The sequence below is a fragment of the Cupressus sempervirens genome, chromosome 5 (assembly GCF_028749045.1).
Source record: "Cupressus sempervirens isolate cs-2001-9-10 chromosome 5, ASM2874904v1, whole genome shotgun sequence".
NCBI classification, from domain to species: domain Eukaryota; kingdom Viridiplantae; phylum Streptophyta; class Pinopsida; order Cupressales; family Cupressaceae; genus Cupressus; species Cupressus sempervirens.
This window is the reverse complement of record NC_143122.1, coordinates 22,896,324-22,920,828: the sequence shown is the minus strand read 5'-3', so window position 1 is coordinate 22,920,828 and position 24,505 is coordinate 22,896,324. Positions and strand designations below refer to the sequence as shown.

At 32.9% G+C, this 24,505-nt stretch overlaps 1 pseudogene; it reads right to left on the bottom strand.

Moving 5' to 3' along the window:
- LOC149554403 (uncharacterized) overlaps positions 1 to 23,992 on the bottom strand; it is a 130,850-nt pseudogene extending 106,858 nt beyond the window's left edge.
- Between the last annotated feature and the right edge of the window lie 513 nt (positions 23,993 to 24,505).

Genomic DNA, 24,505 nt, shown 5'->3' with positions numbered 1-24,505 from the left:
ATTTTAATGCTTGTCTCAAGAACAAAATGATTGAAGTGTCCAATGTTCTCCTCACATGAATTATTCTCCCTTAATAAAGGGTTAGGTACATCATGAATAGCATCATCATTGTCAACAAAATAAGTAAAAGAATAAAAGCATGGTGTGTGATCAACAACTCCGATAGCTATGACATCTCTAGTCTCCATGCCCTTAATATAGACACAATTAGGAGTGAACTCAATAGTTTTACCTTGTGCTCCATGAGTAATTTGGTAAAAGGAAAGGAGATTAGCGATCAAAGATGGTACACAAAGAACATTATTAAATGTACCCTCTCCCATAGGAATAGAACATTTCCCACAAACCTTCATGTATGTATTATTACCCATTAACATAGGTGGAGAAGTACAAGGCTTAGTAGAAGAAAATATATCGATAGAAGATGCCATATAATGGGATGCACCTAAATCAAGAAGCCATTTACCTTGCTCAGGATGTGTGAAAGAAATGAGTACTTATCCCTTGCCTCTAGATGATGATGTAGATGTAGTAGATACTTGATATTGAGAATAAGGAGAAGACACTAATAAGGGCAATTGGATATTGTTATTTTGAAGAATGTGAGTGAGCTCATGAATCTTCTTATGGAAACATTTATGCTCATCATGTCCTAACTTTTTGCAATAAGCACATTTATCTATCTTTCTTCTAGGTGTTTTGTCTCTTGAAGAGAACTTGAATTCAATACTATGTTGTGAAGGAGAGTTGTCACCTTTATCATGTTGCTTAGGATCCTTGTGTTATTTTTTTCTCTTTCCTTTGGGGGCATTTGGAGAGGAGTCATTTGCAACCAACACTTGATGATTTTAAGGGTTCAATTGACCCATGTCTACTAACTTTTCTTATTCCCTTGTGAGATGAGCTACAAATTCATCAAGAGAAGAAATTTTTTATGCACTACCAAGAGGATCAATAGTAGCATAGAATGTGGAAAAAAAGATTGAATATTTAGGTTCTAGGTTGGAAAGAATAGATAATACCAATTGCTCATCATCTTTAGTAATACCACACTTAGAAAGCTCCAATCTAATGGAATTGAACTTAGAGAAAAAGTCTTGAATATTGTCAAAATCACATGGACTTAGACCTATAAGCTCATTCTCCAATTTGAATTATCTTATTCTATCAAGTTACCAAAAATTCCTTCCAATGTTGTCCAGGAATCATGAGGATGTGTGTAGGATGTAATATGATATAGAAAATCATTCAAGATAGTAGATCTAAGAGAGCCAAGTTCTTTATCCTTTCTATCAAATCATTTCCTTCTTTCTACAACACTTGTAGCTACTTCTAGACCCTATCCAAGAATCATTCTATGAACTCATCAACTAATTAGAAACTACTAGTTTCCATTCATGATAGTTATATGGAGTGAGTAATGGAACTTTTAAAAAATTCATAGTGAAATCAAATGGTGACTGAAATCAATTGATAGCTCCTTCAAATTACTGACTAAATTAAGAAAATTTCAATCCAAGTATTCTCCAAGTCTAAATATAGCCAAAAATAACCTATTTTTGAAAATGATATGTCCACTCCAAATGACTAAAATCTGATTATAGATCTGGAAAGTAGAGAAAAAATCATGGACTTTCAAAAAAAATAACACATGAAAATGTTACCTAATGTGCCCAAATAGAGACTTGAAAGATGTAGAAAATAGGATTTGCAATTTTTAGAAAAAAATCAGAGGTAGAGATCCCAAATCACCTACACCACTATGTAGATTGTGAAATTCTACCCAAAAATTAAAAAAAATTCTCAGAAAATGGAGTCCGTATGAGGGAGATATTATTGTTTGAAGATCGCCTCTTAAATTATTTTTTCTTATTCATCGCTGTTGCACCTTCAAAAATCAAATGGCTTTAGATTTGGACAAAACAAAATCAATTTAAGGGTTTTTGGACCTCCTCTATATGATGCCAACCTTTGATTTGCACTAGCAAGCTCCAAATTTTACCTACAATAGAAGGTCACAAAATAGGATTCTTGAAATCTTCTCCAAATTGTGATGTCCAAATTGCCAACTGTTGTACCAATAGTGACTCAAGCCAAGATTTCACTTCTTGAGAAGAAGTCTTCATACCATGAGAGCTATGATACCATGTTAGATTTTTAGGTGACTCTACAAAACCCCTAGGAATCTAATGAAAAAGTTCAAAGTGGAAGTGATGATGAGATAGTATTTGTATTCATTAAGGAAGATGATCTTGACATAGAAATTAGAAAAGAAAAATCTCTAGTTTCCCAAGTTGCAAAGAAGTCTAATTGGATAATAGATAGTGGATGTTCACATCATATGACTAGTGATATCAATATGTTTATTAAATTAAAGAATCATGATGGAGGTATTGTTAGAGGTTGTAATAATGAAGCCTAACACATCATAGGGATAAGATCCATTACTTTAGATGGAAAGACTAACACTGATGATGCCTACTTTCTTAATGAATTAAAGCATAACTTGTTCAGTGTTGGACAATTGGTAGATAAGGCTTATTTGTTTCAACTCACAAAGAAGACTTGCATTATCAAAGAAAAAAATGGCAAGCTTATTGGAAATAAAGTAAGTTCAAAAGGTAATGTATTTCAGTTGAATCCTACTAAAATAACATGTTTGGTTGCTAAAGTGGATAACAGTTGGGTATGGCATAAGAGGTTTCGTCATATAAATTCTGATAACATTGTGAAGGTTAGTAGTAAATTTGCAGTTAGAGATATTTCTAGGATAACAAAGCTTACTAATATTATTTGCAAAGAATGTATCTTGGCTAAGAAGAAAAAGGTATCTTTTCCTAGCAAGAATTGTACTATTGTAGAGAAGCTAGAGATTGTTCACACTAATTTGAGTGGTCTCTCAAGGACAAGAGGATTATATGGAGAAAGGTACTTAATGATTTTTGTTGATGGTTTTACTAGAATGATGCGGGTAACATTCCTTAAAGAAAGTATTAAGAATTTGAGAAGTTTAAGATATTTCATAATAGAGTTGAGAATTAATCTAGTGTTAACATAAAATATTTGAGATCTAATAGAGGAGGAGATTTTATCACTATAGAGTTTAACATGTTTTTTTGAAGAGAATGGAATCAAGTGATAGTTATCTTCACCCAAGACACCTGAGCAGAATAAGGTTGTTGAAAGAAGATATAGATCATTAGAAGAGGAAGCAAGAGAAATTATATTTGAGAGTAATGCATCAAAGACATTTTGGAGAGAAGTGCTCAATAGAATAGTATATCCTATGAATAGGGTGCATATTAGAAAATGAATTAATAAGACTCCTTATAAATTATGGTTTCGTCATTCTTTCTCAATAGAGTATTTTAGAATCTTTGGAAGAAAGTGTTACATAAAGAGAGATGATGATATTGGTAAGTTTGATCCAAGAAGTGATGAAAGTATATTTCTTAGTTATTCATTAAAGCGTAAAGCTTGTAGATGTCTTAACCATAGAACTAAGACTATAATTGAATAAAAAAAAGCAAAATTTGATGAAATGTTTCGAGTTAAGTAAGAGATTATGGATTACAATTATGATGAAGAAGAAGATAATACTAGAAAGGTAAGAAAAAATATAGAAGTTCTCTTTGAGACTAACAATTATCTGTAGAATGATGTGAAAGTTTTTAAGCAAAGAGGAGAAAGATCTTAACCAAGAGACCAAATAAGAGTTAAGCTAGAAACTCCTACCTCTAACAAGAACCTAGCAAAGAATCACCCTCTAGAGGAGATAATTGGAAGTAAAGACAAAAAAGTGATGAAAAGAAATAGAGTTAATGAAGAGTTGTGTTTGATTTCTCAAGTTAAACCTAAGAATGCAGATGAAGCTTGTAAATAGTATCATTGGGTTCAAGAAATGAAGAAAGAATTAGATTGAATTGTGAAGAATGAAACATGGGAATTAGTTGCAAGACCGAAAGACAAGAATGCTATTGAAACCAAATGGGTATTTAAAAACAAGATGAATGAGAAAGGGAAAGTTATAAGGAACAAGGCTAGACTTATGTGTAAAGGATATTCATAGCAAGAAGGAATAGATTATGAGGAAACATATAAAAATGGAAGTAGTAAGAATGTTCTTAGCTTATTCAACAAACAAGAAATTCAAAGTGTATCAGATGGATATAATATTAGCCTTTCTAAATAGATAACTTGAAGAAGAGGTATATATTGAGTAGCTTGAAGGTTTCCCTCTGATAGAAGAAAAAGATATGGTATGTAAACTAAAGAAAGTTCTATATGGTTTGAAACAAGCACCAAGAACCTGGTATGCAAGGTTGGACAATTATTTGGAAAAGCTTGGATTTTCTAAAGGTGTGAAAAATAGTAACTTGTAATTGAACGAAATAGAGAATGGTTTGTTGATAATAGTATTTTTTTTGATGAGATAGTATTTGGAGGTAATGATGAAGCAAGTGATAATTTTGTTGAAGAAATGAAGAATGAGTTTGATATCAACATGATAGGAGAAATGAAGTTTTTACTAGGTTTGTAGATTGTGAAAACTAGTGATGGAACTTTTATTTCATAAGCTAAGTATATGAAAGACTTGTTGAAGAGGTTTGGCTTTGAAAGTTGTAAATCTATTAGTATACTAATGATAACTAGTCATAAGTTGTCTAGATATGATGAGACACCTACTGTAATTAAGAAGATTAAGTACAAATCCATGATTAGAGGTTTCTAATAACTTAATCACACTAGACCATATATAGAAAATGTAGTTAGGATTATAGCTATGTTTCAAGTTGATCCTAAGGAGTATCAATATGCAGCAGTAAAAAGGATATTACGATATTTGAAGTGGACATTTGATTATGGAATATAGTACAATAGATTGAGTGATTTCACTCTATGTGAATATACAAATGTGGATTGGGTAGGCAATATGGATTTAAAAAAATGCACTAGTGGTGGCGTACTCTTTCCTCGAGGAAGATTGATTTCTTGGTTGAGTAAAAAAAAAAGATTATATCTTGTATAGTACAACTAAGGTAGAATATGTGGCAACAATGAATAATTATAATCAAGTAAGGTGGATGAAGCAGATGCTAGAAGACATTAGGATAGAATTTTTAGAACATGTTATCATATATCATGATAACACAAGTACAAAGTGTATGTCTAAGAATCATGTATTGCATTCTAGGACTAAGCATATATCTATTACGTATCATGTCCTAAGAGAGAAGGTGGCATAAAAAGAGATTAGATTGGAGTATGTCAGTACTAAAGATCAGATTGTAGATATCTTATGAAGCCTTTACCATAAGATACATTTGAGTACTTGAGAGGTATGCTTGGGGTTATGCTCCTACCTACTTCAAAGTAGATGATGCAAAGATTGCATTAGCCTAATGGTACAAAGAACTATCATTTGACTGGAGTAAATGTTGATGCTTCCTATCTGGTAGAGTATTTATGATGAATGGCGTCATTAAGGACTCTTGGTATTTGGTATTGAACAATGTTTTTGAATACTTGAGTTAGTTAAAGTCTTTGAGCAACATTTTTCATAATGAGGTATTTGTCATTGATGTCAATGGGGGAGAAGAGTGCACAAAAAATATCTCCTAAATATGTATGGGGGAGAGATGGTTTATTAAGAGATTTAGAAATATTCATGAAGATTAGAACAAGTAGTTTTCTAAAGGATTTTTAGATTTAATTGATGAGGAGGATTTGAAAAGCTGAGAACATCATTAGAATATTGTTTGATATTCTTAGAACTTATATGTTTTCCATATATGTTTCCATCAATGCCAAAGGGGGAGATTGTTAGTATGAATGTTGATAGTATTCCTTTAGTATTGACATGTTGCATTCATGATTATGTTTTTCATTGATATCATCATAGTCGTAAGTCTATAAGACTGGTAGATTAGTAGACATAGATCAGACCTATATGGAAATACTTTTTATGTAAAATTGGAGCACATCTAAGGATATTTTGTACCTTGTGTTATCATGAATTTTGATGGTATTCCTTTTGGGGAGTATACTAAGCATTGGAGAGTATTGATATGTTACATTCATGATCATGTTTGTCATTGATGTCAACATAGCAATAAGTCTATGAAGACATAGAGTGGTAGAAAGAGATCTTAGTTGTACTAAAAATGTTTTGATTTTCTAATGATACATGTTCATTGAAATGTCCTATAATGTGTCCTAATGTTAGGGTTCAATGTATAATATCTAAGTTGAAGGTGTACACAAGATATGCCTGATTTAGTGAGAGTAGTACAGAGATATAGTACCTAAGAAGTGGCTTCTAATGTTTGTATTATATCTTCTAATAGAAATATAATCTAGAGATGTTCAGTAAGCCAATGACATAAGATAGTCTAATGATGATGTCAGCAAATGTGCATGCCCTATTGTTGCATGTGTGAGAAGTTGTATAGATTGTGAGTCAAAAATACTATTGTAATTATGAATTAATTAATTATCTTATTATAATTAATTGAGAAAGTCTCAAGGCTGACTCAAGGAATTATTTTGACGATAAGGCATAAAGGAAAGAAGTTTTCTTTGTTCATAAAATGCATTAAGTGTGTGTTCTATGGAAAGTGTGAAATGGAGTGGAGTGTTTGGTGATTGTGAGTAAGTGATCCAAGAGATTATTGGATGAGAGATTTGTGATTTGGTTACTAGTTCACAAGGAGTAGAAGTCTCATTTATAGGATACAAAAAGAGGAAGGAAGTAAAATTTAATTATATTATTTTGCAAGGAATAATATAGAGATTATTTGGATAGTGGGTCTATTGGTCTTTCCCTTGAAGTTGTTTGGAGAATGGGTGCATCTACCTTTGAAAACTCCTAATAAGATTAGAATCTCTTAACATGGATTCAAAGTCTCCTAACAGGGATTGATATGTACTAAACGTTGTTATAGACTCTTAATAGGGTTCATCCTCTAATAAGGAATATTTATATTAGTAAATCATCTTGTGGATACCATCCCCACCAAGGTTTTCTATATGATCAAGGGTTTCCCTAGTTAACGTGCCGAGTGTTATTGTCCATGAGTGTCTTGTTGTGGTTTCTAATTATATTGCTCACATGGCTAAGTTTATTTAAGATTATTAATTGTGATAATAATTGGATAATTGATTCAGTCTCCCCCAGCCTCAGTTATATTAGTAGGCTATATATTCTAACAAGTGGTGTTAGAGCATTAGTTCCTTGACAAAAAAGCTTAACAACTTTGGAACATTAGTGGTGAGTCATTTTAGAAAGGATAGTCCTAAGTCTAATGGAGGAAATTATGATAACTAGAAGATGGAGCTTTCTTGGTGAGACATCAAAAATGTGTAAAGAACTAAGCTATGAGTTTCCAGATCTAGAATCCTTTTGTTGCATACAAAAGAATAGAAGCACAAGTAGAGACAAATTCAAATCCAAACAACACATGAAGATCAAAGAAGGTGTTGATCTACTTATGAAAAGGGAGCTAGAAGGTATTGAATTTTTTTTTTGTTGGATATGTGAAGAGTTTGGTCATTTTTTGTCTAGATGTCCTAAGAAAGTAAGAGAATCTAGAAAGAGTTCTCTTTTTGGTGAAGATGAAGAAATTAAAGAAATTATGGAGATATTATTGAATTATTGTGATGATAAAAATAATGGTCTTGAAATAGTTAAGAAAGATGAAGTAATATAAGAGATCGCTTTGGTTACTATTATTGATCCAAGGGCTAACTATCAGAATGTGGAAGTTATCATTAAGACTAACAATGATCTAAAGAATGATGTGCAACTTTATGAGAAATGAGGAGAAATATCTAAACCAAAAGAAGAGATAAGAGTTGAATTAGAAACTCCTGCCTCTAATAGGAACTTGATAAAGAATCATCCTCTAGAGTAGATAATTAGAAGAAAAGACAAAGGAGTGATGACAAGAAATAGAGTTAATGAAGAAATACATTTGATTTCTCAAGTTGAACCTAAGAGTCTAGGTGAAGCTTGTAAAGATGATGACTGGATTCAAGCAATGAAGGAAGAATTAGATTAGATTATGAAGAAAGAAACATGGGAATTAGTTCCTATACCTAAAGACAAAAATGTTATTGGAACCAAATGGGTATTTAGAAACAAGATGAATGAGCAAGGCAAAGTTGTAAGGAACAAGGTTATACTTGTGCGTAAAGGATATTCATAGAAAGAAGGAATAGACAATGAGGAAACATACCCCACTATAGCATAGATATAATGGAAGTAGTAAGAATGTTCTTGGCTTATGCAGTGAAAATAAATTCAAAGTGTATTAGACAGATGTAAAATCAGCCTTCTTAAATGGAGAAGTTGAAGAAGAGGTATACATTGAGAAACCTAAAGGTTTCCCTCTAACAAAAGAAAAAGTTATGGTATGAAGACTAAAGGAAGCTCCATATGGTCTAAAGAAAGCATCTAGAACCTAGTATCCAAGGTTGGATATTTATTTGGAAAAACTTGGATTTGCTAAAGGTATGATAGATAGTAACTTGTATTTGAAAGAAATTGAGAATGGTTTGTTGATAATAGTAATATTTTTGTATGACATAATATTTGGAGGTAATGATGAAGCAAGTAATAAGCTTGCTAAAGAAATAAAGAATGAGTTCTAGGTGAGCGTACCAGGAGAAATAAAGTTTTTCTAGGGTTACAAATTGTGAAGAATAGTGATGAAATTTTTATTTCAAAAGCTAAGTACTTCAAAGATTTGTTGAATAGATTTTGATTTGAAAGTTCCAAGCCCGTTGGTACACCTATGAGAATTGGTCACAAATTATCTAGCAAGGATGAGACACTTATAGTTGAGAAGGAGAAGTACAAATCCATAATTAGAGGTTTGCAATATTTTATTCACACCAAACTAGATATAACAAATGCAATTGGAATTGTAGCTATATTTCAAACTGATCCTATGGAGTATCATTATGCAATAGTAAAGAGGATATTGTGGTATTTGAAAGGGACACCTAATTGTGGAATATGGTATGATAGATATTTTACTCTATGTATATGCTAATGTGGATTGGGTAGGTAGTATGGATGACAGAAAGAGAATTAGTGGTGAAGCATTTTTTTGGAGGAAGATTGGTTTCTTGGCTAAGCAAGAAACAATATTGTATTTCACAAAGAAAAACTGAGGCAAAGTCTGCAGTAACAACAAATAACTGTAATCAAGTAATGTTGATGAAAAAGATGTTGAAAGATATTGGAATTGATTTTATAGAACCTGTTATCATATACTATGATAACACAAGTACAGTAAGTATGTCTAAAAATCATGTGTTGCATTCTAAGACTAAGCATATATCTGTTAAGTATCATGTCTTCAAAGAGAAGGAATTTAAAAAAGAGATTACACAGGAATATGTGAGTTCTAAAGATCAGATTGTAGATATCTTTATGAGTCCCTTAATTAAAGAGACATTTGAGTAATTGAGAGGTATGCTTGGGGTTATGCCCCTTCATACTTCTAAGTAGATGATGCAGAGAGTGGATTAGTCCAGTGGCACAAAGCACTATTGTTAAACTAGATTGAATGTTGATGCTTCCTATATGGGGGTGTATATGTGATGAGTTGAGTCATTGAGGACTCTTGGTATTTGGTATTTGGTATTTGGTATTTGGTATCAAATAGTGTCTTTGAACACTTGAGATGGTTATAAATAGAAGCAGTAAATTGAGATAATGAGGCCTTTTTCATTGATGTCAATGAGGGAGAAGAGTGCATGAAAAACATCTCCTAAGTATGTATGGGGGAGAGCTACTTTATTAGGGATATTTAGAAATATTCATGAAGATTCAAAAAAAAAAAGTTTTCTAGAGGTTTTTAGATCTGATTGATGAAGAGGATTTGAAAAGATGAGAACAACAACAACAACAACAAAGTACTATTTGGTATTCTTGGAACTTAGATGTTTTTACCCTATGTTGACATTAATGCCAAAGGGGAGATTGTTGGCATGAATTTTGATGATATTACTTTGGGGTAAGTATCCTACGCATTGGAGACAATTGACATGTTACATTCATGACTATATTTGTCATTGATGTCAACATAGCAGTAAGTTTGTGAAGATGTACAGAATAGAAGACAAAGATCTTTGTTTTATGAATAATATTTTGACTGTTTGGTGGTGCACATTCAATGACATCTTCTATGTTGTGTCTTGATGTTAAGGTTCAATATGTAGTATCTAAGTCAAAGATTTACGAAAGATATGCCTAATTGACAAAGATAAAGTACCTGAGAAGCATTTTGTGATGTTTGTGTTATATCTTCTAACAAAGATATGATCTAGAGATGCATAATTAGCTACTAACATTAGATAGTATGATGATGACATCAATGAATGCATAAGCCCTAGTGTTGCATGTGTGAGAAGTTGAATAGACTCTGAGATGATAATGTCATTGTAATTATTAATTAATTAATTATCTTATAAAAATTAATTGGGAAAGCATCAAGTCTGACTCAAGGAATTATTCTGAAGACACAGTATAAAGAAAAGATTTTTTCCTTGTTTGTAAATGTATTAAGTGTATGTTATATGAAAAATGCAAAAAGGAGACAAGTCTTTGGTAAATGCAAGTAAGCAATCCAAGGGATTATTGGATGAGAGATTTGTGATTTGGTTACAATATCAGAAGGAAAAGAAGTCTAGTTGGTAGGATAGAGAAAGAGGAAGGAAGTAAAATTAAATTATATTATTTTTTGAGGAAAAATATAGAGATGATTTGGATACTGGGTTCATTGGTCTTTCCCTTGAAGCTGTTTGGACAGTGGGTCCATCTGCCCTCCACAACTCCTAATAAGGATTCAAAGTCTCCTAATAGGGACTAATATGTAAGAATATTGTTATAAATTGCTAATAGATTCTATCCTTTAAAAAGGAATATTTATATTAGTACATCATCTTGTGGGTACCATACCCACTGAAGTTTTCCCTTTGATCAAGGGTTTCCCTAGTTAGCATATATAGTGTTATTGTGCATGAGTATCTTGTTGTGGTTTCTAATTATATTGCTCAAATGGTTAAATTTATTTAATATTGATAATTGTGATAATAATTGGATAACTAATTCACCCCACCCCCCTAGTTATATTGGCGGACTATATATTTTAACATATTGTGTCCAGATGATGAGGTTAATTGCATAGAGTCTAAGTCAACTATGTACAAAAGTAGTAATTTGTTTAGAGAGAATAGTGTCAAGACAAAGTGCATGGAAAGTAGTTTTTGATTATCCTATTATATCTTATAGGTAAGATATAATCTAGTGATGCATAGTCAACCAGTGATCAAAGATAGTCTAATGATGATGTTAGCAAGTGCACAAGTCCTAGTCTTACATGTGTAAAGTTTGGTATATACTATGAGCTAACCTTACTATTTTAATTGTAAATTAATTAATTAACTTATTATAATTAATTGTGAAAGCCTCGAGGCTGAATCAAGGATCTATTTTGAAGATAGGGTATAAAGGAAATATTTTTTCCTTATTTGTATATGTGTTGTGTAATGTATGTTATATGAAAAGTGTGAAAAGGAGCTGAGTGTTTGGTGAATGTAAGTACACGATCTGAGGGATTATTGGATGCAAGATTTGTGATTTAGTTACAAGATCAAAAGGATCAAAAGTCCATTTGACTAGATAGAGAAAGACATAGAAAGTATAATTCAATTTTATAATTCTGCAAGGAATAATATAGAGATCATTTGGACATTGGATTCATCAGTCTTTCCATTGAAGCTATTTAGATAGTCGGCCCATCTACCTTCCACAACTCCTAATAAGGTTGGCACAACTCCTAATAGGGTTGGAATCTCTTAATAGGGATTCAAAGTCTCCTAACTAGACCTGATATGTACTGAATCTTGTTATAGGCTCCTAATAGGGTCCATCCTCTAGAAAGGAATATTTATATTAGTATATCATCTTTTTGGTACCATCCCCACCGGGGTTTTCCCTTTGATCAAGGGTTTCCCTAGTTAACATGTATAGTGTTATTGTGCATGAGTAGCTTGTTATAGTTTTTTATTATATTTCTTGCATGGTTAAGTTTATTTAAGGTTGATAATTGTGATAATAATTGCATAACTGATTCACCCTCCCTCCTCTTAGTTATATTAGTCAATTATATATTTTAAGAATAATATCTAACTTGCACCAAACCAGATATAGAAAATGCAGTTGGGATTGTACCTAGATTTTAAGATGATCCTAAGGAGTACCATTATGGAAAAATAAAAAGGATATACAGATAATTGAAGGGGACATCTAATTATGGAATATGGTATAACAGATTGGGTGATCTCACTCTATGTGCATATACTAGTGTGGATTGGGTAGGCAGTATGGTTGAAAGAAAGATCACTACTTGTGGAGCATTCTTTCTTGGAGGAAGATTGGTTTCTTGGTAAAGAAAGAAACAAGATTGTATCGTGTAGAGCATAGTTGAAGAAGAGTATATAGTGGTAGAAAATAATTGTAGTCAAGTGATGTTGATGAAGCAAATGCTAAAAGAAATTGGGATAGAATTTTTAGAGATGGTTATCATATACTGTGATAACACAAGCACAATGAGTATGTCTAAGAATCTTTTATTGCATTCTAAGACTATGCATATATCCATCAAGTATAATGTTTTAGAGAGAAAGTATAACAAATGAAGATTAGATTGGTCTATGTGAGTACTAAAGATCAGATTGCAAATATCTTTACAAAACCCTTTGCTAAAGATACATATGAGTACTTGAGATATATACTTGGGGTTATACCCTTGCATACTTTAGAAGAGATGATGTAGAGATTGCATCAATCCAGTGGTACAAAGTACTATTGTTAGACTAGACAAAATGTTGATTCTTCCCGTATGGAGGAGTATGTGTGGTGAGATGAGTCATTTAGGACTCTTGGTATTTGTTATTGAACACTTGAGCTGGTTAAAGTTTTTGAGTAGTAATTGAGATATTGAGGTCTTTGTCATTCATGTCAATGGGGGAGAAGAGTACATGAAAAACATCTCTTAAGTGTGTATAGGGGAGAGGAGTGTAAAATCTCTAGTTTATTAGGTAGATGTAGAAAGATTCATGAATATCTCTATGGGGGAGATATACAACATGAAGATACAAAATAAGTAGTATTCTAGAGGATTTGATTAAAGAATAGGATATGAAAAGATGAAAATAATAGTAGCACTAGAAGTAGAGTATTGTTTGGTATTGTTGGAACTTCGATATTTTTCATCTATGTTTCCATCAATGCCAAAGGGGGAGATTTTTATCATGAATGCTGATGATATTCCTTTGGGAGAGTATCCTAAGCATTGGAAAATATTGACATGTTACATCTGTGAAGAATGACAGAGTAGTAGATATAGATCATAGTTGTGTGGACAAGGTTTTTATTGTCTAGTGATGTGCAGTTAAGGGCATGGTGTACTTTATGTCTTGATCAAGAGGTTAAATGCACAAAGTCTAAGTTAAAGATGTATGAAAGCTTTAAGTGATTTTCATAGAGAATTATAGTGATAGAATGCATGGAAAGCAGTTTCTAATGATCCTAACATATCTTCTAGGAGAGATATAATATGGTGATGCACAGTCAGCCAGTGATAGAAGATAACTTGATGGTGATGTCAGCAAGTACACAGCATCTAAAGTCATACGTGTGAATTTTTGTATATATTTTGAGATGACAGTGCTATTGTTATTACAAATTATTTAATTATCTTATTATAATTAATTAGAAAACCCTCAAGGTCAATGCTAGGAGTTATTTTGAAGATATGATATGAAGGAAAGATTTTTTCCTTGTTTGTAAGTTTGTGTGTTTTATGAAGTGATCAAGGAAGTGTGAAAAAGAGAAGAGTATTTGGCAAATGTAACTAAGCAGTCCAAGGGATTATTGGATGTGAAGTTCATAATTTGGTATTGAGATTAGGAGCTGAAGTCTAGTTGATAGGACAGATAAAAAGGAAGGAGTCGTATAGTACAATACTATCATTCTACAAGGAATAATACAAAGAAGGGATAATATTGAGGTCATTTGGACAGTGGTTTGATTGGTCTTTCCCTTGAAGTTGTTTGGGTAGTGGGTTCATTTGCCTTCCACAACTACTAACAAGGTTGGATTTTCCCAACAAAGATTCAAATTCTCCAAATACGAGCTAATATGTATTGAATTTTTTTATAGCCTCCTAAAAGGGTCCATCCTCTAACAAGGAATATTTATATTAGTACATCATCTTGTGGGTACCATCCCCACCATAGTTTTCCATTTGATCAAGGGTTTCTCTAGTTAACATATCTGGTGTTGTTGTTCATGAGTATCTTGTTTAGGTCTCTAATTATATTATTCTCTTGGTTAAGTTGATTAAAAATGATAATTATGATAATAGTTGGATAACTGATTCACCCCCTATATTGGTGGAATATATATTCTAACAAAAAGGCTAGTTAATATGATCATAAACCTTGGAAAAATCAATTTTGAGAAAAATAGATAGTTTCTTAGACTTGCAAGCTCATTCCATCTCTTCTCAAACCATGATAATATTATGAAGCATGTATCTAGAGTTGGTAAAACCAACCTTCTCTAGGCATACAATTAGAGCTAAGAGATGTTGAATCTTGAGAGCTAACGTGTTAGCTATGATTTTATAGGAGGTATTCAGCAAAGTGATTAGCCACCAATTGTTGATATCCTTAGGGTCTCCAAATTTAGGTATGAGTTTGATGTTTCCCTTGTTGATAATGTTTCCTAAATATTTAGGGTAAAAATCTTCAAGTTAAACTTTATGTAGGTTGAGCCCAATGAAATCCCAAAAAGCCTTGTAGAATTCACATGGGAAACTAGCTGACCCAAGAGCCTTACCATCTACCATGGAGAAGATAAATTCTTTGAGGTCACTGATGGTGATCCTTTTCTCATAAAAAGAATGTTTCTCAATCACAAGCCAATTTTGAGTAACAACGGTGTATTTCTCTAAAGCTTGGTCCCTATCACTTGGATTTCCCTACACTATGAATACCTTCTCATAGTGTCAAAAAAAAACTTGAAGAATGTCAGGTTGCTTAGAAAAAAATTCTTGGCCTTGATTAGTTTTATCTCCACCAAGGTATGGGGAGATCTAATGGCCTAAAAGAACTCCTTAAAATTTTAGTCTCTAGCTTCAAGTTAGTGGAGCCAAGCCTTAATCTTAGCACCCCTTGTGGTATAATTGTCAGCAATTTACTTATGATGGAAAATATTATCAAGCTAAATTTGTAGGTGTAAATTAAATGGATTCATGGCCAAGGCCTTAGAATAAACACAAAGATCCTTGGTAGTAGTGTCATAGGAACATTTATGGTACTTGGAAAGTTGTCTACCATAGATGCAAAGAAATCTTGTCATATGGGAGATGTCATCATTGCACTATTGAATCCATCTAGAGTGAGTGTGTAACTAAGGTTCCAAATTTTAGATATAGAAAATATGAGCCATAGAAAGTTCATGACTAAGAAGAAATGTGTTAAGAAAAACTTGCATCTTGGAAGGATGTTGTTGAGTTTTTTTCCAAATAATAGTAAATAAAATGGAATAGTTGTCTGACAAAGTCACATCAAGTAGAGTAATGATAAGTAATTCACTTTCCTCATAAAAAGAAAAACAATATTGGAAAGTTATCATAGCATAATCAAGCTACTTGAAAATCTTTCCAGAACTGACTCCAAAATATGAATAAATATGCCAAACCCCACCATTCTAATGTTGGTAAGCTTTGGAAACAAAATTTTGACCCAATTTATTGTGCATGTAGTACCAAGCCTCTCTTTCACCAACTCTCAATTGAATGGGTAAAATCCTATCTTTCTTAGAAGTCATCTCTACCATATTAAAATCCACACAAATGACCCAAGTTGTTGGTTAAAGATGGTCTTCCATCCAACTCTATAGATATTATCCTTTAACAATATTATTGGGAGAATAAACATCAACTACACCAAAAGAATGATTATTAAAGCACCAAAAATCCACACAATTATTTGCATGGGGTCATAATCATGAGAAATAATTGAAGAAATCAAATGAGGGGAGAGAAAAGTAACAAAAACACCTCAACTAGTTTCATGTCAGGGAGATAAAACTCTGATGTCTATCCTAATAACATGGCAAACAATAGTAAGAAAAAATCCTTAAACTTTGACCTCCTAGAGTCACAACATATCTAGGATTTCAAGTTGTCATCTAGTATCACAAACATAGTATTTGCAAGGGAATTTTGAAAGACCTTGCACATTCTAAGAGAGAAAATTCATGATAAAAACTCTTGCATTTCATCCTTGTCCCCTAGAGAGGAGAAACTACCATGCAAGAAAGAACTAGTTATGAAGCTAGGGGAAGTATATACACAAAAGGTAATTGTCCACTTCTTAGAGTTGCCATCTGGGTCTTATCCATGACCATCTAGGTTGTGGGACCTTCAAAAAGGTTGAGAAATAATCATGGAGGTTGTCTATAGAGTGTAGACCCAAGTGAACCAAGAAACACTGATAATCACCACCATCCCTTGTCTAACAAGGTTTGAAATAGGTGGTAGTCAAAGAGGCACCACTAGTGTAAATGACACAATAATGAAAAACATTGAGAACATGCTCCATTAAGGGATAGGGTAAGGAGTGTTGGAAAGTAAAGTCCATTAAGAGTAAATCAATTATGCAATTAAAAACATATCTCAATGTCCTCATTAAATCTAAAACATAGATGCAACAACCATAAAAAGATAACCATACATAATAAAACCATATTTATGAAATAAGGGAAACCCTCAATCAGAGGGAAAACCCTAGTGGGGATGGTACCCACAAAATGATGTACTAATATAAGAGTTCCTTGTTAGAGGATAGATACTATTAGGTGTCAATGAAATAGAATCGCTATATATGATTCAATCCTAGAATATTTTGACTATGTTAGGAGTTGTACCAACCCTATTAGGAGGTGTACCAACCCTGTTAGGAGTTGAAAGGAGGACAACTAAATTCATTGTCCAAATAGCCTTTATACTATTCCTTTTGAATAATCTAATGTGATACAACAACTATCTAATCAATAACTTGTCTTGCCAAATACAATTACTTTTGATCTCATCATACCTCAACTGCAACAAATTTTTCTATGATCCAAACAATATTCACATTCAAGCTCACATAGCCAATAATAATAAAACAAACAACACACTACCACAAGAAAATAATATTTCCTTTATACCAAGTCCTAAAACAAATTATTGAGTTAACTATAAGGCTTTCACAATTTTCAATTATAATATAGGATCATTGTAAGATATTACAATACACATTACACTAAAGTGCATATGTTAAGTCAAATTACAGACTGCCCCCCATAGTAGCACTCCATTTTTGAGAAAGATACATTCCATAGTGTGGAGGTATATCCACTACAAGGACATACATGGTTAACTCTACTTTAGGATATGCAGCTAATTTGAATGGTAAAGCATTTATGGTACCTATGACTGGGACTTCCCTAGCATCCACTCCTCTACATCTACACTATTTGGTGTCCACTTTCAACCCTAAGGCTTCCATTACTTTGAAAAGCATTATGGTGTTAGAAGCTCCTGAGTCTATCATTAAAAATTTTAGGGTCTTCCCTTTTATGATTAGAATGAGGAAAAATGGGTCAATATCTTCTATAATTGTCACTGAGGAATCATCTAAAAACATTTGGGGAATCTAGGATATGATACCACTATCCTCTACTACTAATGGCATTTTTTGGGTAATAGTTTGTCCCACAATACTATTATTGTTTCCTATCCCTCCCAACCATGATAAATAATTTCTTTTATGCTCTTCAATTCTAAGAAATTTAGAAAAAGGTACTTTTATAGTTATTTGAGACAACATGGATATCATATCAACAGGTTCAACAATAGGCAGTTTTACCAGAATATCTAGAGTTGAAGTCTTTAGAATAGCAGGCACCATTATTTTCTTGATAGTATTAGGTCCTAATTTCTTTGGTTGCACAACTTCTTTCGTTGTTTCATTTTTTTTGAAATTGAACCTTCTATTTTGGTTCCCACTTATTAACATTGTTGTCTTTGATCTTAGGCACATCTATATTGACATTCTTATTTTCATCATTCATCTTATGGGTGATATCTTTGATGAATACACTAGATGGCTTTCTTGCATCATTATTTACTATTCTATTTCTCAAATTGTAGTTACTATTTACTTGGGAAATCATTTCTATTATAATTCTGTCAATCTCCTCTTTGGAGGGCATTTTTAAGCTTGTGTGACCTACATCAAAAGATGTAACACATACCTTATTTTCATCATAACGTTCATCATCTAAAAACACTTGCTGATGATGTAAATGATAAGCAATTCTTTGACTAGTAATATCATTTTCAGGTTCTTCAGAGTTAGAATCTATAAAAACATCACACATGCTTAACATATTGCAACTTATATCATCATGGCTTTTCTTTTCATTTTATTCTTCAAGTTGCACACCTTGATCTAAGGAAAATGATTGAGCAAAAACACAATAATAGAAGAATGAGGTGATTAACATACAATGCACCATGGTACATCATCATTCATATTTATAGTGTTCCTTCGCAGGGGATCCGGGGTACCCTTATCCTTCACATTTTGTGTCTAGTTGGGGACTAGCTTACCATCTTTCCATTGGGTGGTGTAAGGGTAATTTTTCATTCTAGGTTTCCTATTGAAAATATTGTCATTCATAAGGGTTTTCTCAACAACATTTGGCTTATTGAAACTAGTGGGGTTCATCTTCTTTAGTAATTCCAAAACCTAGCCTATAGTAGGTTCTTCTAGCTTCTTTCCTATAGGAGTTTTATCACCCTCCCCTTTGTTATTTTTCTTGGGATTAAAAATATTTGGATCATCCCTCCTACCTAGTTTTCTAGATGCCTTCCTATTATTCTCTATATTTACTACAACTTTATAGGTGTCTCTTAAAGTTTTGGGATCCTTATCCCTCAATTGATAAGCCATTTTTCTATCAAAAGCATTGAAATATGTTGCGAGAAAAACATCCTCCTTCAACCTCATAACTTGAAACAGTCTGTACATATCTTTTTAGAATCTTAAAATTGAAGTCAAATGTAGACTCATTTGGGTTTTTCTTGATGTTATTGAGTTCATTCAACATGAACCCAATATTGGTATTATCTCCATACTTCTCTTTAAATAGTTTCTCCAAGTCACTCCATGAGGTGATACTATCATCATGTAGCCTTCTGAACCAATCCCTCACATCCTCAGTTAGTGAATGAACAAACAATTTCATTACCATATCTTCATGTTCAATTTCATAGTCATTTAACATATCAATGAAAATTCTCAAATGTTCTTCACCAGTAAAAGCATTATTCCTAGAAAATTTAACCACTTTGTCTCTTAAATCAAATGATATGGGATGTGGAGCACCAAGGATACTAGCAAATGATATTTCTCTATACTTTTCCAAGTATACAAGTGTCTTTTGCAAACCAGGAACATTTGAGGTACTCACTATGTTAGCTTAGTTTAGAGGAACTACATTTTGAGTTTGTTGATTTTGGACAAAGGGGACTTGGGTGCTAATGGTGGATGATGAGGCAGAGGTAGATTGGGGTATTCCCTGAGTTGAGATTATTGGACCACTAGCCAATGTAGGAGTTATAGATGGGATAGACAAATTTTCCATGAAGCCAATGCAAAATTAGATTTTATGAATTGGATTTTTCTCCTAGTTTCCATAGCTTGAGTTTCATTCTTAATCTTCTCAAGTTCTTTTGCAAGATCTTCCTTCTCCTTTCTAGCTTTTTCTAGGCCTAGATCTAATTTTGACATGGGATAATTTATAAATTTTCTTGGTAGAGCTTGAGGTTCATTTATTTGGATTTTTATGGCTTTACCTTTCCCTTTATCTATTGCTTTTATAGTGGGTTCTACAAGGTCTACTTGAACAGGTTTATAGGTTTGGACTTGGCTAATAACAAGCCCTTGTCTTTGGCTTAAGAGCTTTTCTTGTGCTTGAACCTTAGATTTCAAAGTATCTACATCTCCAAAAACATCAGTATGGAGAGTCATAGTTTTTTCTTCTAAATTAATATTTTGCTCCATCAAGGTAGCCATCCTTCTCAGCAGATCATCCCTTTCTATTATGGCATCCAAGGTGGTTTGCTCCTTCTCTTTTTCAAGATGAATGCATTTAGCTTCTTCCTTAGCAACCCATTTCTTCAGAACTCCTATCTTAGATTTCACTTCTTTAGGGTCTATAGAAGTAGCCTTTGAATTAGTAGGATCATACAGATCTATAAGATTAAGCTCCATGTACAAGGGTGCTATTGGATTAAAAGGATCGTCAAATTAACTCCTAAATCCTAGCCTATAGTTCATATCTGCTATGAGATCTGGCCTTGGTGAAGGCTTTCGTATTGGTGTCATATCTTTATCTTGATATGTTCTTTCATCTAGTATTAGGGTACTAAAAATGCCCCCTAAGAGTCTTGTGCTTTCGGATTCAAAACTGAGTGAAGAAGACTCTCTCCCTGATACTGCTTGATACTGGGAATTGATGGATACACTACCTCTAGTTTTCCAAGTGGGATTTGGACCTATCCTTTTCCTATTTTGGTTCTTCCTACCACCTTGGGGTGAATCAGTATATGTTGGTACATCACGATTAGCTCTGATGTAAGCTCTTGTGTTCTTTCTCTTGTAAGCCATATTCACCTTTTGTTAAAAAAAAAAGCAATACCTTCAAAACCTTGACTAAGTCGCCTCCCTATTTTTTGGAAAATACACAATGACAATTATTCCTAACTCCAAGGAAAAACACACAAATAAAAAAAGAAATATCTGACATGGATAGATCAATCACTGAGATTATAAGACTGCAACTCTTGCTTGTTAGATAAGACACTTGGAAAGACTGGATACATTAGTGTGTCACTATGGTATTTGGGATTTTCTTTAAATTCTCAAGGTTTTTCAATACAATATTCCCTTATAATCATGGGAAAAACTTAGATAACTTGACACACATGTATACAACAAAACCAAAGAAACTGTAGTACTTTTCATAGGTGTGTTGGGCAATTCCCCAATAGAGTCACCATTTTGTTGGTGTTTTGAAAAACTACTAAGAAACAAAATGCTCAATACAAAAATGACATCACTCACACAATCTAAGGACTAGCCAATTCCTATTAACAATTATATGTGCAAACCATTTGGACCCAACTTCAACAAAACCAAGGGTGGTTTTCTACTCTATAGGCTCTGCAAAACTAGGGTAGGTATACCTAGGGATGATTCAAGAGTGGGAAACACTATATGAGGATTATTTTAGTTTGATTATGATTCTCATCTCAAATATTCAAATACATGCATAATTCATGACAATTGGATAAATACATCCCATATAACAAATCTGGCCAAAACTCTTCTATAGATCTGCACGTGTTCCCAACAATAGTGGCTAACTGAAGCTAAAACATTCCATGCAAACAAGTACTGACCAACTTTGAAGATCTATAGGAAATAAAAGTAAAATTGATCATAATTCTGCATTTGAAAACCATTTATGACATATTTCTCTTTTAGCTAAATCAATTTGACCAGTGCCTAATCCATTAGGGCTCAAAGTCTACTACAAATCCTTAGATTTAATTTATTGCCTTACAAAAAATATTATCAGCAATTCTTATCAGAATTCATCATTTAAAAATCCTTCTTACTACTCTAGCAACCTTATCAAATTCATCAAAGCTTTTACTTAATCCATTGAACTAACAACAGTAATGAATAGATATACAACCTAACTTGATTGAATTTAATTGCATAAGTCTTTACTCACACAACATCAAGATAACCAAGTAATCAAAAGGAGAAAAAATTCAAAAAGAACTAATATGGGGATAGCTCATAATTTGTATTCATCTTCTTTGAAAATTGTATACATTTATAGTTAATTAAGAATGAACTTAGGAACAAACAAAGAGATTATTCTATATTCATATATTCTTAGGAACTAATAGAGAAAATATATCATAAACTTGCTCCAAACATTGGACCAAAAATAGACTAAGTATCACTTAAGATTTTTTTTGAATCGAACCTTTTTCTAGCCCTAGAATCTCACTTATATAGTGTGAGATGTAACAAGCTTTATGCTAAGAGAAAGTGATAGGTGTCCTTTAAAAGAAATATTTACATATACCTATCACAAGATGACAAAATGTCAATAACAGAAAGATTGGTACACTGAAAATCCTTTTGTGGGTCCATTTCTATTATTCCCTTTGGGGAGATAAAAACACTATGATCATATTCCTTTATTGTTTTGGTTCCTTGGGTTAGGTGGCCATCAAATGTGATAGTGATGAGTCACCTCCTGCCACCTAAGGATCCTCTTTTTCTTTATCATTAGTGGCAGAGGTGGCTTCTACTTTTGTGCCCTCTTCTTTATCATCATTCCATCTCATCATATCCTTCTGTCCATTCTGTAGACATAAATTCTTCCTTCCACTTATTATAGGTATTGTCTTCCGGCCAGTCAAAATTTAGAATTTCTCTTTGTACAGTTACTAAAGAATTTACATTTTCCTCTATATCAACAAAATCTTTTTTATGGAGTTATAGAATATTTGTACTTTTACCAACTCCTCATTTGTCATTTCCCATAACAAATGGCTTGTTTCATTTATAACCTTATTCATTCTTTCATAGAAGACTTCATCTAGCTCCCTCTTCCATTCATCCTTTTCCTTTATTTTATCAATTATCTTTAGAGCACAAGGGAGTAAATCAATTTTTTCTGCAAAATACTTGAAAAAAGAAATAGTTAATCTTCTATAGAAAGAATCTTGCTTATCATCAAAACCCTACAACTTATTTAGTAAATCAAAAATTCCTTCTATCTGATGATATGTTAGCTGAATAATAGAATAATAGATATACACATAGTAGTGATATTTAAATTTCTCTCTTTCCACTTCTGTACAATGGGTCTGAATATAGCTTCATTTTTCTTCAATTCATCCCTAATAGCTGAAATCCTTAACAATTGATCAAAAAATTTAGGCCATTCTATCTTGTCTATTAAATACATGATACCTTGCCTCAATTTTTCTTCATATTGATTATTAAGTTCTACATGCATTGCATATAACTTATTTTTCTCCTCTTCAAAATCCTTTGTGGTATAGAACTGAGGCCTTTCTGGAGTATCAGGTATCTCAATAATTAGTGTTGATTTAAAAGGCTCAATAGGTGGCCGTGGGGGGTATGCAATCCTGGGTTTACTAGTCTCTCCTATTTTTATTTTCCCAAGAATATTCTCCATTTGAGTTACTTTATTTTCTAATGATTGTATTTGCATACCCCTCTCCTCATATTCTTTCAAAACTTCTTCAAACCTAGCATTGAGTTGGGAAAATTTATCTTCCTCTTGGCCAGACACCATGCTACAAAATTTTAGCATCTCTAATACCATCCCAATTATTTGTTTACTACTTATCTCACTAGCCTTGAACACTGTCAATGCACCAGTATGCTCTGTAGTCAAAATCTCATGCATTCTGGTATTGTCCCTTTTTTCCATAGACCATATAATAAGGGCTTGGTGGTCATCACTAAATTTGACTCCTCTATGAGCTTGTAGTATTTCTTCAACAGTCCTCAATTGAACATCCCTCTATTTCCTTACTAAATCAAAAATAATGGCATTTTCTATATCCCACTCTAGCAGAAGGAGGACTCCTAACTGTCTAACTATTTTCCTCCCAACTTCAAGAGTAAATTGAGCAAAATCATTCAAAATTTTAGATTTCACCTCTTCCTTAATATCTAAATCAGGTTTTTCTGGTTGTGCTGCTTTTATCCTCTCATAGGTTTTCTCAAAATTTCCCATGTTTAATCTCCACAAAAATTGAGCAAAAGCCCTAGACTTTACAAAATTCTAATCATTAATAAACCTTTTAGAATCTTGGGCAACTATCAGATCAATTTCCTTACCTTAGTAATCAGCAATGGTTAAGTCCAAGGAAGGTGTAGCAGGTTTTTATGGCTCTCCAATCTCCAAGTCTATAGAAATAACAATTACATCCCCTTCTCCACCCATTTTTCTAAGTTGCTCCCTTAAAGATGCTTCATCATCGATGTGGATTGGGGACTGCCTTGGGGATTATTGTTCTACCTGAGAAGAAGAAGATCCCTATTCTAATTTCTACCTTTTTGGAGAGCTGGCTGCAAATGGACTTCCTAGTCTTGGCCTCTGATGAAGGGGTACCTATTGCACTTTTTGAAACATTAAATAACTTGTCCTTCTCTTCAAATTATACTGGCTAGGAGCTACCAAATTTCTATCGCTTATCCTTCTTTGTACCTTTGCAGCCTTATCTAGATGTGTCTTAGCATATATGGC